Source organism: Heptranchias perlo, unplaced genomic scaffold, assembly GCF_035084215.1.
Source record: "Heptranchias perlo isolate sHepPer1 unplaced genomic scaffold, sHepPer1.hap1 HAP1_SCAFFOLD_483, whole genome shotgun sequence".
NCBI lineage: Eukaryota > Metazoa > Chordata > Chondrichthyes > Hexanchiformes > Hexanchidae > Heptranchias > Heptranchias perlo.
In genome coordinates, this window is record NW_027139498.1 from 60,117 (window position 1) to 79,740 (window position 19,624).

General features: G+C 46.0%; 3 non-coding genes across 3 annotated transcripts; all 3 read left to right on the forward strand.

The window, feature by feature from the left end:
- Positions 1-7,094: 7,094 nt before the first annotated feature.
- On the forward strand, positions 7,095-7,167 carry trnaf-gaa (transfer RNA phenylalanine (anticodon GAA)). The gene has a single exon. It is a non-coding gene; the product is annotated as a tRNA-Phe (tRNA).
- A 5,982-nt stretch (positions 7,168-13,149) lies between these two features.
- trnaf-gaa (transfer RNA phenylalanine (anticodon GAA)) lies at positions 13,150-13,222 on the forward strand. The gene has a single exon. It is a non-coding gene; the product is annotated as a tRNA-Phe (tRNA).
- A 4,268-nt stretch (positions 13,223-17,490) lies between these two features.
- On the forward strand, positions 17,491-17,563 carry trnak-cuu (transfer RNA lysine (anticodon CUU)). The gene has a single exon. It is a non-coding gene; the product is annotated as a tRNA-Lys (tRNA).
- The last annotated feature ends 2,061 nt before the right edge of the window (positions 17,564-19,624 follow it).

A 19,624-nucleotide genomic window follows, 5' to 3' on the forward strand; every position in this document is an offset into this window, starting at 1 on the left:
TTGATTCTAAGATGTGCTCTGAATGAGTTTCTACTAATTGCACATTGTGGAGAAAAGCTGAACGCCGAAACCTTCTGTGAAACCAGCTTCACTTCACAACCTTTAATGGAGATTGGTTGCTGGTTGTAGGTAAAGAAGTTTGTAAAATAAGCCATGTAGAGCAGTATCCTCAAAACGTGTTTTGGACACATTCGCAGGTCAAATATCTCACATTTAATATAACAAATATTCAAATACGTCACAAGTGTTAATATTAACGAGGAAGGAGGCATTGCTGGATCTGGTTCTGGGGAATGAGGTGGGCCAAGTGGAGCAAGTGTCAGTGCGGGACTATTTAGGGAACGGTGATCATAGTATCATAAGGTTTAGATTAGTTATGCAAAAGGAGAAGGAGCTATTTTGAATAAAATACTTGATAGGAGGAGGGCCAATTCAAGTGGGTTGGGAAAGTACCTGGCCCGTGTAAATTGGAATCAAAGATTGGCAGGCTAAAATGTAATCGAACAATGGGTGGCCTTTAAAGAGGACATGTTTCGGGTACAGACCAGGTAGATTCCCAAGAGGGGGGAAGGCAGGGCACCTAAAGCCAGAGCTCCCTGGATGATGAAAGAGATCGGGGGTTAAATGAAGCAGATAAAGAGGGTTTATGATAGATATCAGTTTGACAATACAAGTGAGAACCAGGCTGAATATAGGAAGTACCGTGGAAAAGATAAATAAGAGGGGTAAAGAGAGACTATGAACAGAGATTGGCGGTTAACATAAAAGGTAATCCAAAAGTCTTCTATTGGCAAATAAATAGTGAAAGGGTCATAAGAGGAGGGGTGTGGCCGATTAGGGACCAAAAAGGAGATCTACGCATGGAGGTAGAGGGCATGACTGAGGCACTAGAAGAGTAATTTGCATCTGTCTCTACCAAGGAAGAAGATGCTGCCAAAGTCACAGTAAAAAGGGAGGTAGTTGAGACACTGGATGGGGTGAAAATTGATACAGAGGAGGCACTTGAAAGGCTGGCTATGCTTAAAGTTGATAAGTCACCCGGTCCGGATGGGACGCTTTCAAGGTTGCTGAGGGAAGTAAGGGTGAAAATTTCAGAGGTCCTGGTCATAATCTTCCAATCCTCCTTAGATGCGGGGGTGATGCCAGAGACCTGGATGATTACAAATGTTAGATCCTTGTTCAAAAAAGGGTGTAAGGATAAAGCCAGCAACTACAGGCCAGTAAAAGTAAACTCAGTGGTGGGGAAGGTTTTACAAACGATGATCTGGGCCAAAATGAATAGTCACTTAGGCAAGTGTGGATTAATAAAGGAAAGCCAACATGGATTTGTTAAAGGCAAATCGTGTTTAACTAATTTGGGCGAGTTTTTTGATGAGGTAATAGAGAGGGTTGATGAGGACAATGCGGTTGATAAAATGCCGCACAACAACAACAACAGCAACAAATTGCATTTATTTCGGGCCATTAACGTAGTGAAAAGACCCAAGGCGACTCACAGGAGCGATTATCAAACAAAAATTCACACTGAGCCACATAAGGAGGTATTAGGACAGATGAACAAAAGCTTGGTTAAAGAGGTAGGTTTTAAGGAGCGTCTTAAACGAGGAGAGAGCGATAGAGAGGCGGAGAGGCTTCGGGAGGGAATTCCAGAGCTTAGGGCCGAGGCAGCTGAAGGCACGGCCGCCAATGGTGGAGCGATTAAAACCGTGGATGCAAAAGTAGGAAGAATTGGAGGAGTGCTAAGATCTCGGAGGGTTGTAGGGGTGGAGGAGGTTCCAGGGACAGGGAGGGACGAGGCCATGGAGGGATTTGAAAACAAGGATGAGAATTGTAGGGCTGGAGGAGGTTACAGAGATAGGGAGGGGCGAAGAGATGGAGAGATTTGAAAACAAGGATGAGAATTGTAGGGCTGGAGGAGGTTACAGAGATGGGGGGGGGGGGGGGGAGCAAAGAGATGGAGGGATTTGAAAACAAGGATGAGGATTTTAAAATCGAGGCGTTCCGTGACTGGGAGTCAATGTAGGTCAGTGATCACAGGGGAGATGGGAGAACAGGACTTGGTGCGAGTTAGGATACGGGCAGCAGAGTCTTGGATGAGCTCAGGTTTATGGAGGGTGGAAGATGGGAGGCGAGCCAGGAGACCATTGCAATAGTAATAAGCTTGTCAGCAAAATTGAAGCCATTGGAACAAATAGGGGCAGTGGCAGCTTGCATGCGAATTCGCTAACGGATGGGAAACAGAGTGTAGTGGTGAACGGTTGTTTTTTGGACTACAGGGAGGTATACAGTGGTGTTCCCCAGGGGTCGGTACTAGGACCGCTGCTTTTTTTGATATATATTAATGATTGGACTTGGATGTACATGGCACAATTTCAAAATTTGCAGATAACACAAAACTTAGAAGTGCAGTAAACAGTGAGGCGGATAGTAATAGACTCCAAGATGACATAGACAGGCTCGTGGAATGGACGGGCACATAGCAGATGAAATTTAATGCAGAGAAGTGCGAAATGATACATTTTCGAAGGAAGAACGAGGAGATGCAAAATAAACTAAATGGTACAATTCTAAAGGGGGTGCAGGAACAGCGACACCTGGTGGTATATATGCACAAATCTTTGAAGATGGCAGGAGAGACTGAGAAAGCGGTTGAAAAGTTTCCGGAATCCGGGGCTTTATCAATAGAGGCATCGAGCACAAAAGCAAGGAAGTTATGTTAAACCTTTATAAAACACTGGTTCGGCCACAACTGGAGCATTGTGTCCAGTTCTGAGCACCACAGTTTAGGAAGGATGTGAAGGCCTAAGAGAGGGTGCAGAAAAGATGCAGAAAAAAGGGTGCAGAAATGGTTCCAGGGATGAGAGACTTCAGTTCCGCGAATAGACTGGAGAAGCTCGGGTTGTTCTCCTTAGAACAGAGAAGGTTGAGAGGAGATTTGATGGAAGTGTTCAAAATCATGACGGCTTTAGACAAAGTAAATACAGAGAAACTGTTCCCATTGGCGGAAGGATCGAGAACCAGAGGACACAGATTTAAGGTGATTGGCAAAAGGCGACATGAGGAAAAAAAATAAGCAGCGAGAAGTTCTGATCTGGAATGCGCTGCCTGAAAGGGTGGTGGAAGCAGATTCAATCGTGGATTTCAAAAGGAAATTGGATAAATAGTAGAAGGGAAAACATTGCAGGGCTACGGGGAAAGAGCGAGGGAATGAGACTAACTGGATTGCTGTTGTAAAGAGACGGCACAGACTCGATGGGCCGAATGGCCTCCTTCGATACTTCAACGATTCTATGATTTGTCAAGCTCAAATGCTTGCTACTTCAGCACAAAGAACGAGCACTTCCGCGTTGCAGTTCAGCAGACCTTTCCTTATTGGCTCCGGAATTAATACAAATACCGCCCTGTGTTACTTTGTTGTTTAATTCACAAATGAGGTAAATATCAGATAGAATAAAAAGGCACCGCTGGGAATCGAACCGAGGACCTCTTGTTACGAAAAAGGCAATTTGCCCAGCTTTTCAAATTAAGGAAACAAATTAAGCTGCAACGACCCCACCTCCTCTTCCTGATATCTACCTCTCACTGTCTGTTCCATTTCTCTTGTCCATTTCGCTGTGTTTACCGATACTCTGTATCTCTCGCTGTGTTTACCGATACTCTGTATCTCTCGCTGTGTTTACCGATACTCTGTATCTCTCGCTGTGATTACCGATACTCTGTATCTCTCGCTGTGATTACCGATACTCTGTATCTCTCGCTGTGTTTTCCGATACTCTGTATCTCTCGCTGTGATTACCGATACTCTGTATCTCTCCCTGTGTTTACCGATACTCTGTATCTCTCGCTGTGTTTTCCGATACTCTGTATCTCTCTCTGTGTGTTTACCGATACTCTGTATCTCTCGCTGTGTTCACCGATACTCTGTATCTCTCGCTGTGTTTACCGATACTCTGTATCTCTCGCTGTGTTTACCGATACTCTGTATCTCTCGCTGTGTTTTCCGATACTCTGTATCTCTCTCTGTGTGTTTACCGATACTCTGTATCTCTCGCTGTGTTCACCGATACTCTGTATCTCTCGCTGTGTTTACCGATACTCTGTATCTCTCGCTGTGTTTACCGATACTCTGTATCTCTCGCTCTGTTTACCGATACTCTGTATCTCCCACTGTGTTAACCGATACTCTGTATCTCTCGCTGTGTTTACCGATACTCTATCTCCCGCTGTGTTTACCGACACTCTGTATCTCTCGCTATGTTTACCGATACTCTGTATCTCCCGCTGTGTTTACCGATACTCTGTATCTCCCGCTGTGTTTACCGACACTCTGTATCTCTCGCTATGTTTACCGATACTCTGTATCTCTCGCTATGTTTACCGATACTCTGTATCTCTCGCTATGTTTACCGATACTCTGTATCTCTCGCTGTGTTTACCGATACTCTGTATCTCTCGCTGTGTTTACCGATACTCTGTATCTCTCGCTGTGTTTACCGATACTCTGTATCTCTCGCTGTGTTTACCGATACTCTGTATCTCTCGCTGTGTTTACCGATACTCTGTATCTCTCGCTGTGTTTACCGATACTCTGCATCTCTCGCTGTGTTGACCGATACTCTGCATCTCTCGCTGTGTTTACCGATACTCTGTATCTCTCGCTGTGTTTACCGATACTCTGCATCTCTCGCTGTGTTTACCGATACTCTGTATCTCCCGCTGTGTTTACCGATACTCTGCATCTCTCGCTGTGTTTACCGATACTCTGTATCTCTCCCTGTGTTTACCGATACTCTGTACCTCTCGCTGTGTTTTCCGATACTCTGTATCTCTCGCTGTGTTTACCGATACTCTGCAACTCTCCCTGTGTTTACCGATACTCTGTATCTCTCGCTGTGTTTACCGATACTCTGTACCTCTCGCTGTGTTTACCGATACTCTGTATCTCCCGCTGTGTTTACCGATACTCTGTACCTCTCGCTGTGTTTACGGATACTCTGTATCTCTCGCTGTGTTTACCAACACTCTGTATCTCTCGCTGTGTTTACCGATACTCTGTATCTCTCGCTGTGTTTACCGATACTCTGTATCTCTCGCTGTGTTTACGGATACTCTGTATCTCTCGCTGTGTTTACCGATACTCTGTATCTCTCGCTGTGTTTACCGATACTCTGTATCTCTCGCTGTGTTTACCGATACTCTGTATCTCTCGCTGTGTTTACCGATACTCTGTATCTCTCGCTGTGTTTACCGATACTCTGTATCTCTCGCTGTGTTTACCGATACTCTGTATCTCTCGCTGTGTTTACCGATACTCTGTATCTCTCGCTGTGTTTACCGATACTCTGAATCGCTCGCTGTCTTTACCGATACTCTGTATCTCTCGCTGTGTTTACCGATACTCTGTATCGCTCGCTGTGTTGACCGATACTCTGTATCTCTCGCTGTGTTTACCGATACTCTGTATCTCTCGCTGTGTTTACCGATACTCTGTATCTCTCGCTGTGATTACCGATACTCTGTATCTCTCGCTGTGTTGACCGATACTCTGTATCTCTCGCTGTGTTTACCGATACTCTGTATCTCTCGCTGTGTTTACCGATACTCTGTATCTCTCGCTGTGTTTACCGATACTCTGTATCTCCCGCTGTGTTTATGTCTCTGTGTCAATCCGTAGTCTGATTCTGAATGAACAATGAAGTAAATGAGGAGTTTTGGACAATTCTCGCTCTGACACTGAGGAACCAATGAGCGAAACTTTATAATAAGATGTTGTTTATTGTGAAGCAGCAAAGGAAACATTGTATTTTGAATGAATGAAGTTCAGTGATGTACAAAAAGAAACTGTGACCACAACGTGTTTGCAACAAGCCGCCTTTTAAGTTGATGTCCGGCTCGCTAACATTACAGCACGAGGTGTGGGCACCGCACTGATAACCTTCAGGTGTATCCGGGCCTTTCAGACACTTCGTGTGACACAAGAGCTTTCCAATCCCCTGGACACCGACACATCCGTCAAAGCAGCATTCACCGGAAGGACCAATATCGCCGGCCCCCTTTGCCGGACTTCAGCAAATTTAACGCTGAAAATACATAACAGGACGTGTAGTAAGAGTGCGCTGTTGTTTTATAAAGTGTGGGAGTCCATATATGAGTGTGATGTTTATATATGAACTGTGGGTGTGTATATATGAGTGTGATGTTTATATATGAACTGTGGGTGTGTATATATGAGTGTGATGTTTATATATGAACTGTGTGTGTGTATATATGAGTGCGATGTTTATATATGAACTGTGGGTGTGTATATATGAGTGCGATGTTTATATATGAACTGTGGGAGTGTATATATGAGTGTGATGTTTATATATGAACTGTGGGTGTGTATATATGAGTGCGATGTTTATATATGAACTGTGGGTGTGTATATATGAGTGCGATGTTTATATATGAACTGTGGGTGTGTATATATGAGTGCGATGTTTATATATGAACTGTGGGTGTGTATATATGAGTGTGATGTTTATATATGAACTGTGGGTGTGTATATATGAGTGCGATGTTTATATATGAACTGTGGGTGTGTATATATGAGTGCGATGTTTATATATGAACTGTGGGTGTGTATATATGAGTGCGATGTTTATATATGAACTGTGGGTGTGTATATATGAGTGCGATGTTTATATATGAACTGTGGGTGTGTATATATGAGTGCGATGTTTATATATGAACTGTGGGTGTGTATATATGAGTGTGATGTTTATAAATGAACTGTGGGTGTGTATATATGAGTGTGATGTTTATATATGAACTGTGGGTGTGTATATATGAGTGCGATGTTTATATATGAACTGTGGGTGTGTATATATGAGTGTGATGTTTATATATGAACTGTGGGTGTGTACATATGAGTGTGATGTTTAAATATGAACTGTGGGTGTGTTTATGAGTGTGATGTTTATAGATGAACTGTGGGTGTGTATATATGAGTGCGATGTTTTTATATGAATTGCGGAATGAACAGGAGGGGCAATTCCTCCTGGGGTTATATTTTGTTCCAAGACAATGAAATAAAGGGAAACTGCGATAATGGGGCCGAAATAGCTCAGTTGGGAGAGCGTCAGACTGAAGATCTAAATGTCCTTGGTTCAATCCCGAGTTTCGGTAGTTTTTGGTTGTTTAGTTTTTTCTTCCTCGCTTCGATTCTCGCATTTATTTACAGTGAAATTTGATCCCCGCCAGTGAAGGATTGGGGATTGAATAGAGAGACATCAAGGATGGGAAATATTTCTATCGTCTGTATTTGGTTTTTATTTTTCTGTTACCTTCTGCCTTTTTCTCTTGGTTTTGTCTCTCTCGGTGCCGGGTGACTATTTGATTTGATGCACTTTATTCGAAACTGATGCCTTTTCCCCATCTCGGGGCGGTCAGACCCGCTCTGTCTGTCTGTTGCTGCTGATGATCATTAATGGGAACAGGCTGCGAGTTAAACGTTTATCTGCAAACCGGAGAAAGACAAATAAAAAGAAAGACGTGTTTCTCCGGCCCAGGGGCACAGTATTCAATAAACTGTCCCCGGAATTTGTCTGTGGACCTTTTTGTAAAGCTTGGATTTAAAAGTTAAAAAACCCGAAATAAATAAAGTAAATTACAAGAATCGAATCCGTGATCATGATATTACGGTAAACTCGATGCAAATGAACTAACCGGCTGTCCGAACGGCACATTCGGCTGTTTAATTAATTTTTGTTCCTGTGCGCTGGTTGTTAGCGGTTTCTGTCCATGGGCCCCTAAATCTCTCTGCTCCTCCACAGTTCCTAGTTTCTCACCATTTAGAAAATACACTGATTGATCTTAGATTTAAAGTGGATGACCTCGCTCTCCCCACATTGAACTCTATTTGCCGCAGTTTTACCTGCTCACTTAATTTATCAATTCCCACTTTTCAACTTCCTGCTTCTATCTACATTATTTATTGCGCCACCAGAAGGCTGAGTGTTCAAATCACGGGGTAACTGTTGCTTTTCGAGCTGATCGGATTCTGGATCGTTCCGGAATGAATGTTTCATCTGCTTTTTCTCAATAAACAGAACCTTGCACTCAAATCTGCTTCTCTGGTTCCCAATTTTCAGGAAGGCGTCTCATTCTGCCCTCGACTTTTGATCTTGAACTGTGGTTGAAGATTTTGCAAAGAGGGAAAAGAAGTCCCCAAATCGCTCCGCGTGACTCTCAAACGCTTTGGGAAGAAGTTCAGTTCAAACAATCAGGACTTTAAAGGCCCTCAATGACCTGCACTTTCATTGAATGAGTTTTGTTCCCCATTGTATTCGACCGTGAAATCGCTCTCCGCTTTCATCTCACTGGTGAAGAGTGTGACGGCCTTGTATCTGTCAGCGTGTAAGTGACGAGTTTGGGGTGAGCACGGGCCGCTTTCAATTTTGAAATCTCACCGAGCACCAGAAAAAAGAAACTTAGAATCAAACTGTCCCTGTCAGTGATGAATTGAAGTGAATATCGCTCCAAGCAGATCTGGACAATGCGCAGCGCAGCCGCACAGGAGTTCCAAATCCACCCTCTCCCCACTCGGCAATCACATTAACTGAACTTCACTCTGGCCCAGTGTCACCGCGCTGAAATCAAGTCTTTCTCGGCCACATACTTTCTTAACATCATAGTTCCTGGTTTAAGAGTGAAAACTGCCGTCCGCTTCACTGTAAGTGCAAGAGACAACTTTGTAGACACCGTGTAGTGTCACAGACCTGCTCGTTGGACCTGCTCATTTCATCTCATCTCATTTTCTGCAATACTGGGATAGAGAATGGTGAATCACAGCTCGAGAAATCAATCCTCTCTCCGACTGGGGGAGCGAGTCTTCCAACATACAGGCATTTAGGGGCAAGGGGAGTTTGATGTTCAGAAAGAAGACGGCACCGATTTTCACTCGTGCAAACTGCACACCCTTTATTTTGGAAAAGTAAACTGATGGTAAGACAGTTGTGACATTGCTCGCTGCAAGCTGAAACGTTAGCTCGGTGAATTAGTAACTCAAGAAGGCCGCTGTTGTATCACTGTGGTGTAATTGGTTAGCGCGTTTGGTTATTAACTGTAACGGTTGGTGGTTCGAACCCACCCGGGGACAATAGGGAGCTTTTACCTTAAAATTCGTTGTTTCGCGTTTCCAGGTTTCGAATGTGCGTTCTGTTCACAGAAAAATGTACCGGAAACATTGCCAGCTGAACGCGGCTGATATTACACCTGCCGCTGGATAACAGGTATCTGAACAATATCCAAAAAACCGAGAATGGCTTGAAGGTGATCGAAATACTTCTTGACAGACAAGGTTCAAAAGGAGGGCTCACGATTAAAGTGAAATATTATTCACCTTCCGACAGGTTTCAGTTTATTTGTGAGAGATCGTTAAAGGATCCTGCAGCGCTGCCTCAGTTAACAAAAGCAGTTCTCAGCCGCATTTTTGACGCAGCATCAAACCCATCAGTTTTTCGCTGTTCCCCAGCTCCCCGAGTGAGTGAGGCCGTGACAGCAGCAATATTGTCCGGCCCCGCTTTCTCCAATCTCCCGCTGCCGGTGGAAAGCAGCGAATGCAGCCTCAGACAGCGCATTACTGTCCATCCCTGGGAAACAATTTCCAACTGAAACAGATTGGAGTTGTGCTGAGCTTTGAGTCTGTCGCGTGTCCGTGACGAGGTTCAGGTTGATATCATCCATTCATTTTTTTATATCTCAGAAGCGCACCAGGAGAAAACAGGAACTGAGAATCAAATTGTCCCTGTAGGTGATGAATTCAAGGGAATATCGCTCCAAGCAGATCTGTGAAAGTCACAGTGCAACCGCACAGAAGTTCCAAATTCTCCCTCTCGCCACTCGGCAAACATTAACTGACCTTTGCTCTGGCCTGGTGTCACCTCGCTCAAACCGTCTCTTTCGCGTATGATTTTTTTACGAGTGCAAAGCGTCCCCCGCTTCAGTGAAGCTGCAATCGACATTTTCTTCTAGATGCCATGTCATGGGCCAGATAAAGGATGTGAACAGTTACTGCTGAGAACAAATTAAAAAGTAGCAGAAGTTCATCAAAGTTGCACCATTGAAAGTCCTGGGTGGAGGTTTAGAGGCTGCGATTGTGGGAAGAGTTTTGTTGCGATTCTAACAGACCTTCGAGTGAATTTCCGGGATGTCCAGAGCAGCGAAATAACTCAGTCAGACTGAAGATCTAAAGGGTTCAGTCCCGGGTTTCAGGAGCGTTTTCTCTCCCTCTCTGTTATCTTGATACCTCCTCCGTGCCCTTTCCATTCTCTGATACGCTCGGAGTGCCCCTTACCCACTGACACACCCTGACTCTCCCTGATAACATCTGGCAGTCCCTTGCCCTCTCTGATAACATCTGGCAGTCCCTTGCCCTCTCTGATAACATCTGGCAGTCCCTTGCCCTCTCTGATAACATCTGGCAGTCCCTTGCCCTCCCTGATAACATCTGGCAGTCCCTTGCCCTCTCTGATAACATCTGGCAGTCCCTTGCCCTCCCTGATAACATCTGGCAGTCCATTGCCATCTCTGATAACTTCTGAGAGTGCCGTAAACTCTTTGATACCTCATAGCCTCACACCCCTTGATAACCCCTGAGAAGCCCTTTGATTCCCTGACAGCCTCTGGGATCCCGTTGCCCCACCGGATCCACACTAATAAACCCTTAGACTCCCTGGTTCATTCTCAGGAGCCATTAACCTCTCTGCTACCCAAGTGCGATTTAATTCCACATGTGGATCTACCAGTCTGTGTTAAGGATCAGATCCACGGTTTGTTCGCTCTCATTACTCCGAAGCACTCTGTTCACCGAGAGGGAAATCGCATCGACGTTTATGTGATTTTCAAAGAAAAATAAAACATTGCATGTCCAGAAAACAGAAATAGCTCAGATGGGGTAGCGTTAGAATTAAAATCCACAGATCCTTTGTTCAATCTCCGCTTAAGGCGGCCTTTTTTCCTCTTTCTCTGTTGGCGGAATGCATAATGAGGGGGTTAATCTTGAAATTCGTGCTCGATTAATGAGGCAAGAAATCAGGAATCACTTTCGCAAACAAAATACGGCCGAAAGCTGGAACTCTCTCGGCCAAAAGGATGTGGATTGAGGCTCAATTCAAATTTTCAATCTGATATTCATCGATCTTTTTTCTGTTCGGGTCCCAGGGGATATGAGTCCAAGGCAGGGAAACAGAGTTGAATTACTGATCACTTCATGATCTAATTGAATGGGACAGGAGGTTCGAGGGGCTGAATGGTCTTCTCCTGTCCCGATGTTCCTCTCCTGCTCAGTGCGGGGCTGGACGACTGGTAAGAGGCATCAGACTGACTCCAGAATGAAAAGCGGGTGTTCAGATTCAGCCACCTTGGGATTGTCAGACAAACTGAACCCCGACAGCAACCTCACCACCCGCCTCTCTGCAATAATCGGATGGGAAGGAGCCCTGCCGCTGGCCCGGCTAGCTCAGTCGGTAAAGCACGAAATTCCTAATCTCAGGGGCGTGGGTTTAAACCACACATTGGGCGTTTTGTGTTCTATTTTTCACAGTGGGTGATGAAAGCTTCAAAGTGCAACCTCTTATCTCCAGTTCAAGAAATCCAGTTATATAAACAGACACAACACTGAGCTGTGTGAAAGGAAACCGTGAGCGTTGCCAAATATCCAGTCCCTCCCGATTCTATCTTCTCATTCCCTCCACATGGGACACGGCAGATACCGTTTCAATAGGATTCATTTTTGCTGTTATTAAAAATGTTAATGGTTAGGAAGTGTAATATTTAGAAGACGCCAACTCTGGATCCATTCGCCTCTCTGATACCTCCTGAGCCCACCTTACCCTCTTTGATTCTCCCGGAGCTCCTTATCTTCTCTGATACCCTCAGAGAGTCCATTATCCTCTTTGAACCTTGTCAGCGCCCTTTACACTCTCTGATACCCGCTGAGTGCCCCTCACCCACTGATACGCTCTGAGCGTCCTTACACTCTCTGATACCCTCTGGCAGTCCTTCCCCTGTGCGAGATCTCAATATACTTTCTGATACCCTATGACTGCCCCTTCCCCTCTCTGAGCCCCGTTACACTCTCTGATACCCTCTGACTGTCCCTTCCCCTCTCTGAGCCCCCTTACACTCTCTGATACCCTCTGACTGCCCCTTCCCCTCTCTGAGCCCCGTTACACTCTCTGATACCCTCTGACTGCCCCTTCCCCTCTCTGAGCCCCGTTACACTCTCTGATACCCTCTGACTGCCCCTTCCCCTCTCTGAGCCCCGTTACACTCTCTGATACCCTCTGACTGCCCCTTCCCCTCTCTGAGCACCGGTACACTCTCTGATACCCTCTGACTGCCCCTTCCCCTCTCTGAGCCCCGTTACACTCTCTGATACCCTCTGACTGCCCCTTTCCCTCTCTGAGCCCCCTTACACTCTCTGATACCCTCTGACTGCCCCTTCCCTTCTCTGAGCCCCGTTACACTCTCTGATACCCTCTGACTGCCCCTTCCCCTCTCTGAGCCCCGTTACACTCTCTGATACCCTCTGACTGCCCCTTCCCCTCTCTGAGCCCCGTTACACTCTCTGATGCCCTCTGACTGCCCCTTCCCCTCTCTGAGATGCCCTTGCCCCAATGCATCGCCACTTAGAAGCCATGAGACGCCCTGATGCCTTCTCAGAACCCATTACCGTCCCTGATATCAAAGTGCGGTGTAACTTCACAGGTGGATCTACCGGTCTGTGTTAAGGATGAGATCCAGAGTTTGTTCGGTCGCTGTTGCTTCCGCCTCTCCCACTCCGAGAGCTCTATCGGCGGTCGGTACCGATCTCCCTCCTATAAACTGGGTGTGGATCTATGAGTGCGCTGCTGATTTATAAACTTTGTGAGTTTATGTATGACAACGATTTTTATATATCAACTGTGGGTTTGTATATATGTGTGCGATATTTATAGATGACCTGTGGGAGTGTATCGATGAGTGTGATGTTTATATATGAACCGTGGGTGTATCTCCATGAGTGCGATGTTTTTATATGAACTGAGGAATGAACAGGAGGGGCAATTCCACCTGGGGTTATATTTTCTTCCAAGACAATGAAATAAAGGAACATTTTGATGTGGGGCTGAAATAGCTCAGTTGGGAGAGCGTTAGACTGAAGATCTAAAGGTCCTTGGTTCAATCCCGAGTTTCGGCAGTTTTTGGTTGTTTCGTTTCTTCTTCCTCGCTTCGATTCTCGCATTTATTTACAGTGAAATTTGATCCCCGCCACTGAAGGATTGGGGATTGAATAGAGAGACATCAAGGATGGGAAATATTTATATCGTCTGTATTTGGTTTTTATTTCTCTGTTACCTTCTGCCTTTTTCTCTTGGTTTTGTCTCTCTCGGTGCCGGGTGACTATTTGATTTGATGCACTTTATTCGAAAGTGATGCCTTTTCCCTATCTCGGGGCGGTCAGACCCGCTCTGTCTGTCTGTTGCTGCTGATGATCATTAATGGGAACAGGCCGCGAGTTAAACATTTACCTGCAAACCGGAGAAAGTCAAATAAAAAGAAAGACGTGTTTCTCCGGCCCAGGGGCAAAGTTACAATGGATGTTATTCAATAAACTGTCCCCGTCAATTTGTCTGTGGATTTTTTTGTAAAGCTTGGATTTAAAAGTTTAAAAACCAGAAATAAGTAAAGTAAATTACAAGAATCGAATCCGTGATCATGATATTACGGTAAACTCGATGCAAATGAACTAACCGGCTGTCCGAACGGCACATTCGGCTGTTTAATTAATTTTTGTTCCTGTGCGCCGGTTGGTAGCGGTTTCTGCACATGGACCAAAACTCTCTCTGTTCCTCCACAGTTCCTAGTTTCTCACCATTTAGAAAATACTCTGATTTATCTTAGATTTAAAGTGGATGACCTCGCTCTCCCCCACATTGAACTCTATTTGCCGCAGTTTTACCCACTCACTGAATCTATAACTTCCCACTTTTCAACTTCCTGCTTCTATCTACATTATTTATTGCGCCACCAGAAGGCTGAGTGTTCAAATCACGGGGTAACAGTTGCTTTTCGAGCTGATCGGATTCTGGATCGTTCCGGAATGAATGTTTTATCTGCTTTTTCTCAATAAACAGAACCTTGCACTCAAATCTGCTTCTCTGGTTCCCAATTTTCAGGAAGGCGTCTCATTCTGCCCTCGACTTTTGATCTTGAACTGTGGTTGAAGATTTTGCAAAGAGGGAAAAGAAGTCCCCAAATCGCCCCACGTGACTCTCAAACGCTTTGGGAAGAAGTTCAGTTCAAACAATCAGGACTTTAAAGGCACCTCAATGACCTGCACTTTCATTGAATGAGTTTTGTTCGCCATTGTATTCGACCGTGAAATCGCTCTCCGCTTTCATCTCACTGGTGAAGAGTGTGACGGCCTTGTATCTGTCAGCGTGTAAGTGACGAGTTTGGGGTGAGCACGGGTCGCCTTTATTTTTGAAATCTCACCAAGCACCGGGGAAAAGAAACTTAGAATCAAACTGTCCCTGTCAGTGATGAATTGAAGTGAATATCGCTCCAAGCAGATCTGGACAATGTGCAGCGCAGCCGCACAGGAGTTCCAAATCCACCCTCTCCCCACTCGGCAATCACATTAACTGAACTTTACTCTGGCCCAGTGTCACCGCGCTGAAATCGAGTATTTCTCGGCCACATACTTTCTTAACATCACAGTTACTGGTTTAATAGTGAAAACTGCCGTCCGCTTTACTGTAAGTGCAAGAGACAACTTTGTAGACACCGTGTAGTGTCACAGACCTGCTCGTTGGACCTGCTCATTTCATCTCATCTCATTTTCTGCAATACTGGAATAGAGAATGGTGAATCACAGCTCGAAAAATCAATCCTCTCTCCGACTGGGGGAGCGAGTCTTCCAACATACAGGTATTTAGGGGCAAGGGGAGTTTGATGTTCAGAAAGAAGACGGCACCGATTTTCACTCGTGCAAACTGCACACCCTTTATTTTGGAAAAGTAAACTGATGGTCAGACAGCTGTTACATTGGGCGCTGCAAGCTGAAACGGGAGCTCGGTGAGTTAATGGCTCAAGATGGCCACTGTGGTGCAATTGGTTTGCGCGTTTGGTTATTAACTGTAACGGTTGGTGGTTCGAGCCCACCCGGGGACAATAGGGAGCTTTTACCTTAAAATTCGTTGTTTCGCATTTCCAGGTTTCGAATGTGTGTTCTGTTTCCAGAAAAATGTACCGTAAACATTGCCAGCTGAGCGCGGCTGATATTCCACCTGCCGCTGGATAACAGGTATCTGAACAATATCCAAAAAACCGAGAATGGCTTGATGGTGATCGAAATACTTCTTGACAGACAAGGTTCAAAATGAGGGCTCACGATTAAAGTGAAATATTATTCACCTTCCGACAGGTTTCAGTTTATTTGTGAGAGATCGTTAAAGGATCCTGCAGCGCTGCCTCAGTTAACAAAAGCAGTTCTCAGCCGCATTTTTGACGCAGCATCAAACCCATCAGTTTTTCGCTGTTCCCCCAGCTCCCCGAGTGAGTGAGGCCGTGACAGCAGCGACATTGTCCGGCCCCGCTCTCTCCAATCACCCGCTGCCGGTGGAAAGCAGCGAATGCAGCCTCAGACAGCGCATTACTGTCCATCCCTGGGAAACAATTTCCAACTGAAACAGATTGGAGTTGTGCTGAGCTTTGAGTCTGCAGCGTGTCCGTGACGAGGTTCAGGTTGATATCATCCATTCATTTTTTTATATCTCAGAAGCGCACCAGGAGAAAACAGGAACTGAGAATCAAATTGTCCCTGCAGGTGATGAATTCAAGGGAATATCGCTCCAAGCAGATCTGTGAAAGTCACAGTGCAACCGCACAGAAGTTCCAAATTCTCCCTCTCGCCACTCGGCAAACATTAACTGACCTTTGCTCTGGCCTGGTGTCGCCTCGCTCAAACCGTCTCTTTCGCGTATGATTTTTTTACGAGTGCAAAGCGTCCCCCGCTTCAGTGAAGCTGCAATCGACATTTTCTTCTAGATGCCATGTCATGGGCCAGATAAAGGATGTGAACAGTTACTGCTGAGAACAAATTAAAAAGTAGCAGAAGTTCATCAAAGTTGCACCATTGAAAGTCCTGGGTGGAGGTTTAGAGGCTGCGATTGTGGGAAGAGTTTTGTTGCGATTCTAACAGACCTTCGAGTGAATTTCCGGGATGTCCAGAGCACCGAAATAACTCAGTCAGACTGAAGATCTGAAGGGTTCAGTCCCGGGTTTCAGGAGCGTTTTCTCTCCCACTCTGTTATCTTGATACCTCCTCCGTGCCCTTTCCATTCTCTGATACGCTCGGAGTGCCCCTTACCCATTGACACACCCTGACTCTCCCTGATAACATCTGGCAGTCCCTTGCCCTCTCTGATAACATCTGGCAGTCCCTTGCCCTCTCTGATAACATCTGGCAGTCCCTTGCCCTCTCTGATAACATCTGGCAGTCCCTTGCCCTCCCTGATAACATCTGGCAGTCCCTTGCCCTCTCTGATAACTTATGAGAGTGCCGTAAACTCTTTGATACCTCATAGCCTCACACCCCTTGATAACTCCTGAGAAGCCCTTTGATTCCCTGACAGCCTCTGGGATCCCGTTGCCCCACCGGATCCACACTAATAAACCCTTAGACTCCCTGGTTCATTCTCAGGAGCCAATAACCTCTCTGCTACCCAAGTGCGATTTAATTCCACATGTGGATCTACCAGTCTGTGTTAAGGATCAGATCCACGGTTTGTTCGCTCTCATTACTCCGAAGCACTCTGTTCACCGAGAGGGAAATCGCATCTACATTTATGTGATTTTCAAAGAAAAATAAAACATTGCATGTACAGAATACAGAAATAGCTCAGATGGGGTAGCGTTAGAATTAAAATCCACAGATCCTTTGTTCAATCTCCGCTTAAGGCGGCCTTTTTTCCTCTTTCTCTGTTGGCGGAATGCATAATGAGGGGGCTTAATCTTGAAATTAGTGCTCGCTTAATGAGGCGAGAAATCAGGAATCACTTTCCCAAACAAAATACGGCCGAAAGCTGGAACTCTCTCGGCCAAAAGGATGTGGATTGAGGCTCAATTCAAATTTACAAGACTGATATTGACAGATCTTTTTTCGGTTCGGGTCCCAAGGGATATGTTTCCAATGCGGGGAAACAGAGTTGAGTTACAGACCACCTCATGATCTAATTGAATGGCACAGCAGGAAGAGGGGCTGAGTGGCCTTCTCCTGTCTCGATGTTCCTCTCCTGCTCAGCGCGGTGCTGGAGGACGGGTAAAAGGCATCAGTCTGACTCCAGAATGAAAAGCGAGTGTGCAGAAGGAGCGACGCTGGGATTGTCAGACAAACTGAACCCCTGCAACAAAATCAACAGCTGCCTCTCTACAATAATAGGATGGGAAAAGACATTGAAGGCCGCCTGACTAGCTCAGTCGGTAGAGCATGAGACTCTTAATCTCAGGGTCGTTGGTTCGAGCCCCACGCTGGGCGTTTCGTGTTTTATTTCTCAAACTGGGTGATAAAAGGTCCAAAGTGCGACCTCTTATCTCCAGTTCATGAAATCCAGTTATATGAACAGACACAACACTGAGCTGTGTGAAAGGAAACCGTGAGCGTTGCCAAATATCCAGCCCCTCCCGATTCTATCTTCTCATTCCCTCCACATGGGACACGGACAGATTATCGGTTCAACCGGCTTCATTTTTTGCTGTTATTAAGTGTGTTGATGCCTTCAAAATGTAAGATTTAGAAGATGACAACTCTGGATCCATTCGCCTCTCTGATACCTCCGGAGACCCCCTTACCTGATTTGATTCTCCCGAGCTCCTCATCTTCTCCGATATGGTCCGAGAGTCCATTATCCTTTTTGAACCTTGTCAGCGCCCTTTACACTCTCTGATACCCGCAAAATGCTCCTTACCCACTGTTACGCCCTGAGTCCTCTTACGCTCTCTGATACCCTCTGACACTCCCTTCCCCTCTCTGAGATCCACTTACGCTCTCTGATACTCTCTGACACTCCCTTCCCCTCTCTGAGATCCACTTACGCTCTATGATACCCTCTGACAGTCCTTTCCTCTCTCTGAGATCCCCTTACACTCTCTGATACCCTCCGACAGTCCTTTCCCCTCTCTGAGATCCCCTTACACTCTCTGATATCCTCTGACAATCCCTTCTCTTCTCTGAGATCCACTTACACTCTTTGATACCCTCTGACACTCCCTTCCCTTCTCTGAGATCCTGTTACACTGTCTGATACCTTCTGACACTCCCTTCCCCTCTCTGAGCCCTCTTACGCTCTCTGATATCCTCTGACAATCCCTTCCCTTCTCTGAGATACCCTTACACTCTGTGATACTCTCTGACAGTTCCATCCCCTCTCTGTGATCCCGTTACACTGTCTGATACCCTCTGACACTCCCTTCCCATCTCTGAGCCCTCTTACGCTCTCTGATACCCTCTGAAATTCCCTTCGCCTCTCTAAGATCCCCTTACACTCTCTGATACCCTCTGACACTCCCTTCCCTTCTCTGAGATCCCCTTACACTGTCTGATACCCTCTGACAATCCCTTCCCCTCTCTGCGATCCCCTTACACTCTGTGATACTCGCTGACAGTTCCATCCCCTCTCTGTGATCCCGTTACACTGTCTGATACCCTCTGACACTCCCTTCCCATCTCTGAGCCCTCTTACGCTCTCTGATACCCTCTGAAATTCCCTTCGCCTCTCTAAGATCCCCTTACACTCTCTGATACCCTCTGACACTCCCTTCCCTTCTCTGAGATCCCCTTACACTGTCTGATACCCTCTGACAATCCCTTCCCCTCTCTGCGATCCCCTTACACTCTTTGATACCCTCTGACACTCCCTTCCCTTCTCTGAAATCCTGTTACACTGTCTGATACCCTCTGACACTCCCTTCCCTTCTCTGAGATCCTGTTACACTGTCTGATACCCTCTGACAATCCCTTCCCCTCTCTGAGATCCCCTTACACTCTGTGATACTCTCTGACAGTTCCATCCCCTCTCTGTGATCCCGTTACACTGTCTGATACCCTCTGACACTCCCTTCCCCTCTCTAAGATCCCCTTACACTCTCTGATACCCTCTGACACTCCCTTCCCCTCTCTGTGATCCCGTTACACTGTCTGATACCCTCTGACACTCCCTCCCCTCTCTGAGCCCTCCTACGCTCTCTGATACCCTCTGACACTCCCTTCGCCTCTCTAAGATCCCCTTACACTCTCTGATACGCTCTAATAGTCTCTTCCCCTCTCTGGGATCCCCTTGCCCCACCGGATCGCCACGAAGAAGCCATTAGACTCCCTGAACCCTTCTCAGAGCCCATTACCCTTCCTCATACCCAAGTACAATGTAATTTCACAGGATGATCTATCGGCTTGTGTTCAGAATGAGATCCACAGTTTGTACGGCCCATGCTGCTTCCGCCTCTCCCACTCCGAGAGCCCAAGCGGCGGTCGGAACCAATCTCCCTCCTATAAACTCGGAGTGTAAGTATGAGTGCGCTGTTGTTTCATAAACTGTGGGTG